Source organism: Xenopus laevis, chromosome 7L (genome assembly GCF_017654675.1).
Source record: "Xenopus laevis strain J_2021 chromosome 7L, Xenopus_laevis_v10.1, whole genome shotgun sequence".
NCBI lineage: Eukaryota > Metazoa > Chordata > Amphibia > Anura > Pipidae > Xenopus > Xenopus laevis.
In genome coordinates this window covers 53,963,659-53,976,863 of record NC_054383.1, presented here as the reverse complement: position 1 = coordinate 53,976,863, position 13,205 = coordinate 53,963,659, and positions in this window count along the sequence as shown.

Below are 13,205 nucleotides of genomic sequence, written 5' to 3'. Positions count from 1 at the left end.
TCACAGGGGGAATACAAAGTGGAGTAAAATAAAACTGTATGTTAAACCCCTTGCTACGAAAAAAAAGTCTATCCAGTGTTCAATATGAAACACCTTTTTAGATTCAGTTTACTTCTATTATACAGTGCTGCAGAATTCCTATAAATAATAGTATGATAAATAGGGAGCAATATTGTAACATTTGACACATTTTCTATCTTTTTCATTCTTTCTTGTATCAATGCAGTACAGTTTTATAGTAGATGGACCTCATTAGGATTGGAGTAAAAGTCACTCCTACTGTGTCTTAGCCATTTAATTGTAGCTTTTTTATTATTTTTTACTGTGGAATAAAAGGAGTGACCTTTTTTTTTTGAAGCTTTAGATCTGTTTTCAAAATGTTTGAAGAAAAGAGCTTGAGTTAATGGCATGGGATAAACAATTTGCAGTCAAACCCCAATATGTACCCCCGTTTTAAGTTTTCCCAGATTTGAAGTTAAAAGTTCTAATGCAGTTAAGTGGGGGCATGTCCTGGATTTTAAGAATATTTTCCTCCATTTGCCCCATTATCCTTATAAACCCACATTTTCGCCTGTTAATGCGACGTTTCCTGTATTTTTACAGAAAACTCCAGATTTTACCCACCCCCATTTTACATTTACCTGGATATTACCTTAAAAATAAAATTGGGGTTTGATTGTAATATATATACATGGTTAAATGAGTTGTATGACTGGTCAATAAATATATTATTATACAGGCATGGGATTGGTTATCTGGAAACCTCAGAATTACGGACTGGTATCTCCCATAAACTCCAATTTATCCAAATAATCCAAATTTTTATAACTAACGAATTGTTTAAATGATTTTCTAGTAGACTTAAAGTATGAAGATCCAAATTACAGAAAGAAGACCCGTCATGTGGAAACCCCCACCTGTCCCATACCTGTATCACATATTTATAAAGCGCCAACATTTTCCACAGCGCTGTAAAATAAATGGATAAGAAAACCCCACCCTGTTTTTTACTTGAAAGAAAATTAATTACCAATGTCATTTAGTAGAGGCAACGTGGCAGAGGAAGTAACAACAACAGGAGGCATCAATGGTTTTAACTGGGAAGGAGGAGACAGGAACAACTTTGAAAGCACAGACTTGTAAATTTAATCCGAAAGAGCAGTTTGGTTAGCGTTGTTGGTAACACACTATTGGTGCTATTTTTTGCTTTAAGGGCCGTTGGTGGTTGTGTGCTGGTACAAACAAAGAGTATCTGCTACAGAGGAGAAGCTGTGAGATAGAGCAACTCAACTTACTAACACTAATCAGGTGATTACTGATTAGGAGTGTGCTAATTAACCCTAATTAGACAAAATGCAAAAGGATGTCTAGAGTTGTAGGAGCGCGTTTGTATGTACCTGTCCCTACCACCAATCTGTTTCCTGTAGCAAATGTTCAAATTGTTTATAACATAACAACATAATGTGGCACATTCAATTCCATATGAATTCCGTGATTTCAGGGGTGATTCAGCAATTCTGAAGTGCCCTGAGGCAGCCTAGTCAATTCGAATCCAGTTTCTTCCAGTTAGTACTGTTATGTTAATGCCACAGAGGGCTGATCTCTGCATACAGAAAGAAGCAGGCTCAGAGTTAGCCCCTGGCATCTGCCTTCTTCCTTGTCTGCATTGGCCCAGCAAAGGCACATACAGCAGATTTCAGCTGAAAAACACAGGCTACGTTTCAACCACATGTGGCATTAGCCTTAGGCTATTAACAAATATGAATAAAGTAATTAATTTACTCATAGTTACATTGGACTAATAAAATGTATCTTTTTTTTAAATTAAAATGAAAGCCTTAATTACATTCGAATGGTTGAAATAATATCTGTTTTCAAATGCAGGGATGTCGGAGAAAAGAGGAACAAAGAAGAAGAGAAGGATGACTGATGATAACAAAGAGAAGATGGAGGATGACTGAAGGTTTAGGGCAGATGAGGGAGGAGAGCTGAGACGCGAGTCAGGGTTTGTGTGAGAACAGAATTTAGAAGTGAAAGAATGGAGATATACCTGTGTTATATTGCATACTAGACTTGCATTTGTAGTGAGGCTTGGTGATGTGTAGGTCAGAAAATAACTCAACCTGCAACTGACTCACAAAATGTTGCATACCTGCCAAACCTGTAACTGCATCTTCTCACTCTGTACACCTCCTCTGGTTAAAAGACCAGAAATCTATGGGATGAATTAGAGGAGGGGTGTACTTCCCAGTCTGTCCCACACCCAACCTTAACTCGCAATGGTTGGCTAAACCGGCAATAAACCCCTTGGTTACTCTGAGTTTCAGGTCAACCTGCACATCGGTATTATCAAGATCCAAACATTTTTGCTAGACAGATTTTTAACAGAGAGAAAAATCCCTGGGCTGTATGCAGCTTTTCTAATAGAACTCTCGCACAGTTTTTCCCAACAGACATATGCCCACTTGTGCATTGGCATATGAGGAAGGGAATAGGAGCCACAACTCCTCTTCATTTTTCTGCTGTTTAGATCAAGCCAAAAGAGCAACATACAACTGAAAGGCATACTGTATATGCTGACATTATTCATCAGTTTGGTCCATCTGGCCTTATACTGTGTGGTATCTGCACATGTATTGGCATTATCAGGCCATGTGAAACACCTGCATTTACCATTTTCTCTGCTGTTTGCTGCTTCTCAAACTTTCATTACTTTGCATCAGGAGTAGGGTAAACCGCAACTGATCTTGGGTGAGTAGCATATTGAGTGTCACAGTCTGTGGTCTTCTTGTGGGGCTCTCACCACCGACATTTACTTTAAAACTTCTGTGTAACTTGGAATAAGTGTTCCAGTGTCCTTCTCTTATATCAGTGGCCACAAACTGGGGGCATACAAATTTTGCCCAGACAATACACTTTTTTAATTGCATTTGGAAGACAACTCATACATGAATCAAATGTTCCATACTTATATAGGTATATGTGGAAATACAGTACTTACTCAACAGTGACTGTTCTTACCTTTATCCACAGTATGTTGGAGACAGTTGCCTCCAGTCATTTCTTTATGGATTTATTTCACCCCCCCCCAAAAAAAAAATCACTCCTTCTATGGACAAACACCCATACCATTGTGGGAATGAACTAAGAAAGAACTATAAGAGTCCAGTGGCAAGACATTATAATGCATGTGAAAATGGAGAAGTTAGACAACTACAATGTTATGGGCTGCAAAAAGTCCAGCACTCAAAAAGTGGTGGGGGCATGGATGAGTTACTCTTATATGTGGATAAGATGTATATATAAATTACAAGTTATCCACCTATGGCCTAAATGAGGAATCATTTTTTAAAATAAGTTATTGAATAATGAAGTGTGTAATTTCGGTTTCAAGAGAGGAATATGCCATACCTGGGGCAGGTTTTAAATGAGTCCTCACAACATTCTATTGATAATGCATCTGATAAATGTAACCAAGGTGTAGAGGAAATCGATATATTGTTGGCAATGCAGCACTGTGGGTGTGAAACTAATAGCCTCACCACTGAAATACTGACGCCAAAACAAAGATGATATTGATATATAAACTCCACTGAGCATGGGTAAAAAGGTATCTTTTCCTGTCGTTCTATGATGTGATCAGTGCAAAGGTGAGTAGGAGTGGAAAAACCTCACAGAAAAGTCAACATTTAAACATTGACAAAACAAAAAATGATATACAGTCTACCCAGATAAAAAAAAAACGCAGAGTGAGAAAAAATTGGGGCAAGTGGTGGAAAAAAATAGAAAATATGTGCCTCCCCAACCTTGCCTTTCATTTGCATTTCAACTTACACCTTTAACGGGATACTGTCATCAGAAAACATGTTTTTTTCAAAACAAATCAGTTAATAGTGCTACTCCAGCAGATTTCTGCACTGAAATCCATTTTTCAAAAGCGCAAACAGATGTTTTTATATTCAATTTTGAAATCTGACATGGGGCTAGACATTTTGTCAATTTCCCAGCTGCCCCCAGTCATGTGACTTTTGCCTGCACTTTAGGAGAGAAATGCTTTCTGGCAGGCTGCTGTTTTTCCTTCTCAATGTAACTGAATGTGTCTCAGTGGGACATGGGTTTTTACTATTGAGTGCTGTTCTTAGATCTACCAGGGAGCTGTTATCTTGTGTTAGGTAGCTGTTATCTGGTTACCTTCCCATTATTCTTTTGTTTGGCTGCTGGGGGGAAAAACTTGCAATACAGCAGTAAAGAGTGATTGAAGTTTATCAGAGCAAAAGTCACATGACTTGGGGCAGCTGGGAAATTGACAATATGTCTAGCCCCATGTCAGATTTCAAAATTGAATATAAAAAAAATCTGTCTGCTCTTTTGAGAAATGGATTTCAGTGCAGAATTCTGCTGGAGCAGCACTATTAACTGATTCATTTTGAAAAATATTTTTTTTTCCATGACAGTATCCCTTTAAACATATGATTAAAATATATAGAACTGACTTAACCCCTTATGAAATATAAGGCACTAAGCTTGCCTGCACTACGACCTTTACCTTTAAACATATGATGAAAATATAAAGAATAGACATAGTAACATAGTAAGTTAGGTTGAAAAAAGACATCTCCATCAAGTTACATTTTTTAACCTGTCTAACTGCCAGTTGATCCAGAGTAAGGCAAAAAAAAAAAAAACATCTGAAGCCTCTCCAAATTGCCTCAGAGGGTGAAAAAATTCCTTCCTGATCAACTTGACCTGGATCAACTTGTACAATGAGCCATCTTCCATAAACCTGTATTCCCTCCCTTGCTAAAAAGCCATCCAACCCCTTCTTAAAGCTATCTAATGTATCAGCCAGTACAACTGATTCAGAGAAAACTTAACCCCTTATGTAATATAAGGCACTAAGCTTGCCCAGGAGCAGTAACCCATTGCAACCAATAAGATGCATGCATTTAAACAGGTGATTAGTAAATTCTACCTGTTGATTGGTTGCTATGGGTTACTGCCCCTGGGTAAACTTTTATTATGCCTTTTATTACATAATTAATTATTAATATTTTAACAGGCAGAGTCATATTTCTGGCAATAGTGATACATAATGTAAATTCTAGTATTATGTAATGTCTCTCATACCTGAAACAGTGAGTCATTGTTATTATTTTCCTGCGTAGATTTTTATAATTATAGTTTTTATGTTATGTAACTTAGTAAATAATTCCCAATATAATGTACTGAATTATAGGACCGTCTGAATATTATTTAGTTCAATTGTTTTCAAGCAGTAGTAATGACTACTGCTATGAAATGTAGCAAACTGTCTAAATCAGGTGCAAAGGAGTCTGCACCTGATTTACTGAGCTGCTAGCTGTGAAATACCAAACAAAGGAAATTTAAAATGGTCAAAAATAGAAAACATAAAACAACTGGAAAAGGTTATTATTGTGTGCTATTTGAAACCAATGTAAATGGAAAAGTATACAGAAGGTGAACTTCCCACATAAAGTGCCTTATCTATAGCCATATTAGTTTTTATTTATTTGGTAGAGACAGACAAATGTGTAAATGCATTCAAAGATACTTGCACACAGTGCCGGGCCAAGAAGGCCGGCTGCCCTAGGCAACCCAGCGCCTACTCCGCCCCCCACCGTTTGCGCATGCGCCGAGGACGCGACGCGCAAGTGCGCATGCGCCGAGGAGGCGCAAGTGCCCATGCGCCAAGGAAGCGCGTGCGCATGCGTTGGGGGTGCACAAGTGTGCATGCGTAGAGGAGCGGAAAACTTCTAACACTGCTTCTGGAACTAGGGGAAGGCGTCGGAAGAGGTAAGTGCCTGGCGCCCCTCTACCTTTGCGCCCTAGGCACGTGCCTCTTCTGCCTACCCCTAGTTCCGGCCCTGCTTGCAAATTTGCTATAAGTTCTGGTTCATTAAAGATCGGCATTTTTTCTGGTTGGCTCCTCAACTACTTGTGCCATAAAATTGTCATGCAACAAAAGTTTATAAACTTGTTCCCATTAACTGATCTGGCAGTACTGTTGTTCCAGTCAATATCTGGGTAATTATAATAAGATTTCTGTCCCCTCATTTTCTAACATCACCTATCCTTTATAAATGCTTTTAAATCCTGCCTAACAAACAGACATACCCCTCCTTCTATTGCCCCTGTCCCTCCAAAACAAAGTATAGCCGGTGATATTAACTGACTAGTCATGTGACTTATTCAGCCATGTTTCAGCCACACCAATCACATCATATTTTCCCTCCAGCACCAGCACCTCCAGTTCTCCCAAAAACAAAAAGCAGACCTGATTCTAACTGACTGTAAGTTGGTAAGCAGCGGGGAAGTTGTCATTGGCAGGATTTTGCCTTTGGTGCCCTTAGCTGTGATAGGTACCATCAGGGCCCGGGCTTAGGGTGGCAGAATATTAGGGGTGGCATGCTGCCCAGCCGCCTCACTAGGAGCACAGCTCCCCAGTGTTATGGCAGCGTTTCGGTGCAGGTGCACATACCTGCTTGCACCAGAGGGGATAAACGGGCGGGTGCTAGGACTGCTCGGCCTCGGGGCGCCCGCCCACTAAATCCGGCACTGGGTACCATAGACTTAAACTCCTCTGGGGCAGGGACTGATTGTAAATGATGAATAGTTTCTGTAAAAGACTTGTTAAATATGTTGGTGTTACATAGAGTAATATGAAAAAGTTTGGGAACCCCTCTCAGCCTGCATAATAATTTATTCCACTTTCAACAAAAAAGATAACAGTGGTATGTCTTTCATTTTCCAGGAACATCCTGGAGTACTGGGGTGTTTTCTGAACAAAGATTTTTAGTGAATCGGTATTCAGTTGTATGGAATTACCGTATATACTCGAGTATAAGCCAACCGAGTATAAGCCAAGGTACCTAATTTTACCTACGAAAACTGGGAAAACCTATTGACTCGAGTATAAGCCTAGACACAACTACAGCCCTGTCTCCCAGCAGCGCACATTCCGCCAAAGCGACCTCCCCAGCGATCAACCGGACTTCTTTGCAAAGTTGATGGTGACAGAGAATTGCCAAATGGATTACTGTGTGCATTGTCCCACTACCATGTGCAGAGGGTGCTGTGTGATATTGCCATCACTGTTAATCTTTCGTATAACCAACAGAGGGCGCTGTGTGATATTGCAGTCTCTCCCCAAGCGAACTGTTGGTATAGGAATGATTAAAAGTGACTGCAATCTCAGCTACTGCCCGCTGACTCGAGTATAAGCCGAGGTAGACTTTTTCAGCACATTTTGGATGCTGAAAAACTCGGCTTATACTCGAGATTATACGGTAAATCGAATGTGAAAAACTGGCTGTGCAAAAATTTGGGTACCCTTGTAATTTTGCTAATTTCAATGCATGTAACTAGTGATGGGCGAATTTATTCGGCAGGCTGCAATGAACTTTTGCATTTCGCCGCAGGCAAATAAATTTGCGAATTTGCAGCGACGATTATCTGACACCCATTGACGCTAATTTTTCGCCTGTTTTGCGAATTTTGCTGGAAATTCTGGAAATTTGTGAAACAGGACAAATTCGCTACATGTAACTGCTCAATACTGATTACTGATTACTGGCAACACCAAATTCGCTGGATTAGCTCATTAAGAATTAAACTTCATAGGCAGGTGTGTCCAATCATGAAAACAAGGTATTTACGGTGGCCAATTGCAAGTTGTGCTTCTGTTTGACTCTCCTCTGAAGAGTGACAGCATGGGATCCTCAAAGCAACTCTCAAAAGATCTGTAAACAAAGATTGTTCAGTATCATGGTTTAGGGGAAGGCTACAAAAAGCTATCTCAGAGGTTTAAACTGTCAGTTTCAACTGTAAGGAATGGAATCAGGAAATGGAAGGCCACACGCACAGTTGCAGTAAAACCCAGGTCTGGCGGTCCAAGAAAAATACAGGAACGGCAGGATAGTGACAATGGTTACAGAAAACCAAAAGATCACCTCCAAAGACCTGCTAGAACATCTTGCTGCAGATGGTGTATCTGTACATTGTTCTACAATTCAGCGCAATTTGTACAAAGAAATTTTGTATGGCAGGGTGATGAGAAAGAAGCCCTTTCTGCACTCATGCCACACATATAAAAAAAAGCTCATTTAGACAAGCCACAGTCATTTTGGAACAAAGTGCTGATGAGACAAAAATTGTCTATTTGGTCATAACAAAGAGCACTTTGCATGGCGGAAGAAGAAAACTGCATTCCAAGAAAAACACTTGCTACCTACTATCAAATTTGGTGGAGGGCTGTGGTGCTGTGTGGCTAGTTCAGGGACTAGGGCCTTGTTAAAGTTGAGGGTCGGATGAATTCAACCCAGTATCAACAAATTCTTCAGGATAAAGTTCAAACATCAGTCACAAAGTTGAAGTTACACAGGGGTTGCATATTCCAACAAGACAATGTCTTTGAAATCTACAAAGGCATTTATGCAGAGGGAGAAGTAAAATATTCTGGAATGGCTGTCGCAGTCCCCCGACTTGAATATCATTGAAAATCTATGGGATGATCTGAAGCAGGCTGTCCATGCTCGGCAGCCATCAAATTTATCTGAACTGGAGAGATTTTGTATAGACAAATGGTCAAAAATACCACCATCCAGACACTCATCAAAGGCTATAGAAGGCATCTAGAGGCTGTTACATTTGCAAAAGGAGGGTCAACTGAGTATTGATGAATATCTCTATTGGGGGTGCCCAAATTTATGAACCTGTCTAATTTTGTTATGATGCAAACTGCATATTTTCCGTTAATCCAATAAACTTTATGTCACTGCTGAAATACTGTTTCCATAAGGCATGTTATATATTAAAAGGAAGTTGCTTCTTTGCAAGCTTAGACAGGTGCATACATTTGGGCACCCCAAAATATTGCATCACCCCAAATATTGCATCAATACTTACTTGAGCCTCCTTTTGCAAATGTAACAGCCTCTAAATGCCTCCTATAGCATTTGATGAGTGTCTGGATTCTGGATGGTGGTATTTTCGACCATTTGTCCATACAAAATCTCTCCAATTCAGATAAATTTGATGGCTACAGAGCATGGACAGCAGGGCCGGAACTAGGGGTAGGCAGAAGAGGCCTCCCTCCCCTTAGTCACTTTCCCCGCCTCTCCCCTCTGGCGATCTTCTTCGATTCTGCGCAAGCAGATTCGCGCATGCGCACGCGAGCGCAAGTTCGCTCATGCGCAGATTCGCACAGGCGCCGCTACTGCCCGGCTTGCCTAGGGCGTCTGGACAGCGTGGCCCGCCTCTGATGGACAGCTTACTTCAAGACATCCCATAGATTTTTGATGAAGTTGTAGGACTGTGACAGCCATTCCAGAATATTGTACTTCTCCCTCTGCATAAATACCTTTGTAGACTTCGAAGTGTGTTTAGGGTCATTGCCTTGTTGGAATATCCAACCCCTGCGTAACTTCAACTTTGTGACTGATGCTTAAGCTGAAGAATTTGTTGATATTGGTCTGAATTCATCCGACCCTCGACTTTAACAAGGGCCCCACAGCCCCACAGCATGATGGAACCTCCACCAAATTTGACAGTAGGTAGCAGGTGTTTTTCTTGGAATGCAGTGTCCTTCTTCCGCCATGCAAAACGCTTTTTGTTATGACCAAATAACTCAATTTTTATCTCATCAGTCCAAAGCACTTTATTGCAAAATGACTGTGGCTTGTCTAAATGAGCTTTTGTGACTCTGTTTGTGGCTTGAGTGCAGAAAGGACTTCTTTCTCATCACCCTGCCATACAGATGAATTACGCTGAATTGTAGAACGATGTACAGATACACCATATGGAGCAAGATGTTCTTGCAGGTCTTTGGAGGTGATCTTTGGGTTGTCTGTAACCATTATCACAATCCTCTGCATATGTCACTCCTGTATTTTTCTGTGGCCTTCCATTTCCTGATTACATTCCTTACAGTTGAAACTGACCATTTATACCTCTGAAATAGCATTTTGTAGCCTTCCCCTAAACCATGATACTGAACAATAATTGTTTTCAGATCTTTAGAGAGTTGCTTTGAGGATCCCATGCTGTCACTTTTCAGAGGAGAATCAAACAGAAGCACAACTTGCAATTTGCCTGTCAGGACTGCCTGAAGCACCCGACGGCGCTGCTTACCTTCCCGGCGGTCGCAATGAAAATCCAATATGGCGCCCATGCTGAACACATGGGTGCTGCGTCGCTGCATGATGACGTCATCACTGGTGCCAGGATTTTGTAATTAAAGGGTGCCCTGGACTCTGAAACCCTGCCCAATTATAGGTCTTCAATCCTGCAAGTACCTGGGTGTATTATTGTCTGTCTGATTCCTGGTTTTGATCCTGACTCTGATCTGTATCTGCCTGTCTGAACTCTTGCCTGGACTTTTACTAACGATTGTGCCTGATTCCTATTTGTACTGCATACTCTGACTTTAACCCTTTTTGGGCTTCCTCCTCAGTCCAGACTACTCCCTCTGGGAGCTGATAGGCCCCCTGACATGGCCACCTTAAATATCTTTTCTTATGATTGGACACACCTGCCTATGAAATTCAAGGCTAATCCAAGCAATTTGGTGTTGCCAGTAATCAGTATTGAGCAGTTACATGCATTCAAATTAGCAAAAATACAAGTGTACCCACATTTTTGCACAGCCAGTTTTTCACATTTGATTTAATTTCATACAACTGAATACTGCTTTACTAAAAATCTTTGTTCAGAAAACACCCCAGTACTCAGATGTTGCTGGGAAATGAAAGACATATCACTTTTTTGTTGAAAGTGGAGTAAATTGTTATTCAGGCTGAGAGGGGTTCCCAACTTTTTCATATGACTGTAACTTATCATTCCAAGTAAGTATAAAAAGCATAATTGGCTAATCGATTTCTCACATTTTGAATATATTCATCTAATAAAGATTCATAACTGACTAAGCAAAGTCAGGCACCCTTGAATCATTGAAGTGGCATTTTTTTACACTTGTATAAGAGGACTGCATCATAGCAAATATCCAGCAATGACTGTGCCTTATTTTCCTGCTGTGTGTTATATGTTTTACTACAAGCAACTAATGGTAGAAATGATGTAGGTATGATATATTGGTACAGAACTCACGCCCAACTATTAAAACAACACACAAATATCTGATAAACCCAGGGAGTTCATATGATTATGCAACTAAAATTAAAAACTTGTTTCTAGACTATTTCAGTATTATACCTACAGAAAGACAGAAAACCTGACCAAGTCTTTCCAGAATAAGTTGTATAACCCTATAAACCCCCAACAGAAAAAAGGATATAAAGTTAATAAATTGAAGAAAAATAAATATTGCGAGGCACAGAGAAGTAGTCACTACCTATTCAAAGACTATAAGAGTCATTTACAACTGCAATTGCAGTGTGCAAAGTGCAATTTTTCGATGTTTTTTTTACCCATAATTCAGTGGTTGCAAAATTTCTGCCAATTGCTGCCAAAATTACTTACTATACAGCAGGTCAATTTCAGCCCCTCACCACTAGCAGAATTCTCTTCTCGAGTCCAGAAGGCCAATCCTAAGAGCCAATGTAATAAATAGTAAGAGAAGGGTAGAAAGATGGTTGACTGGTAATGACAATGAGTGGCAGAAGTGTTCAGGATAGATTTGAAAGAGAATACTAAGAAAGTTACAGGCCTGCTACAAATAGATTACAGTCATAACAGGAAGTTATAAGGAATGGAAACTGTTTATCTGTCCCATGGGCAGAGGCACAACTAGATATTACTGGGTCACACAGCAAATTCAATTTAGAGGCCCAAATATTTGTAATTTGACTTACTTTACCATAATATATTAAAATTGCTCATTAATTATAGCCTCACTGGGCCCTCTACATTCCTGCCCCCCTGCAACCAGGGTCTGCTTACTCTATAGTTAAGCCCCTGCCCATGGGTAAGAAAAGGGTGGAAGTGGAAAATATAAAGACATATTTGATGGTGCTTGTCAATGTAGTGATTATGCCACAGTAACTTAAGACAAAGAAATCCCCTATGGTTATAACATATTTTGCTTATTTTATATATTTCCTTTGGTTGTTTCTGGCTGTGGCACCACCTCTTTTTGTTATAATCTTCTTGTCTGAGTTCAGACTTGCAGTAGGATTTTTTGCAAATGGTTAGATTTAGGACACTATTGAGAGGAATTTCTCATATGCAGTCCATAATTTTTCCAGAAAAGTCACTTCCCTGGTAGTAGACGGCTACAAAACAAGGGGCTTGACCTGTGCATTCTGGCATGCCTGGCTCAGACAGCTGAAATCAATGAGAACTCTGAACAACAATAATGCTCAAAAGGCACAACGATCAAACCCCAGCCCATTTTTATAATAGAAAACAGTTTTATTTCAAGTATAATTTGTGTTACATGTTTTATATAAAAGTATAATGACTTTGTAGAACCCTACCCCTATATAGTGCTGCACAGATGACATATTCCACTGAATGACCCAGACAGTGCCCCAAATGATAAGCCCACCAAGAAATCCTGATTCACAATTTTATCACTCCCTATAAATGCAATTGTTATTCTTTAACCTTGTACATTGCTTATTTTAGGAAACATTAACCTGCCTGAAATCTTGCAGTGCCTGTCCCACTTTGTTTCTTACCTTTCCCACTTGTCAGGTGTAGCTGTGCACATGCCCAGCAGAGAAAAGTTCTTGTCACCAATAGTAATGTTATTTAATAGAAAAAGTTGTGGACGATACATATACAGACATCCGTTTTTAGACTGTCCCTCTAAAAGACAGTTGGGAGGTAACTTGTAGCACCGCCACCAAGAGCAACTATACAGAATGCAAAGAGCAGTTTTGGATACAAGTTTTTGCTCAATGACTACGAGCAAAGTTGACTGTAATTGGGCCCTAGCCAGTGAGCCTACCTCCCCTGGTGAAACATTAGTACTACTAGGGCCAATGAATTCCAAACTGTGGCTTTCCTGCAGTTTTGTTAAAATGGCAGAGAAATGAGGAGCAGGGGACGGTCTCTACTTTACTATTATTAACTGGAGGTTAGACAGGTTAAAGAAAAAAAAAAGTTAAAAGGTTGAACTTGATGGACGTGTGTCTTTTTTCAACCTAACTTACTATGTTACTTTGTTATTCTGGCTTTTTCGCCATGTACGGTTGTGCACTTAACTTCAGTTTCCATTTTGTTTT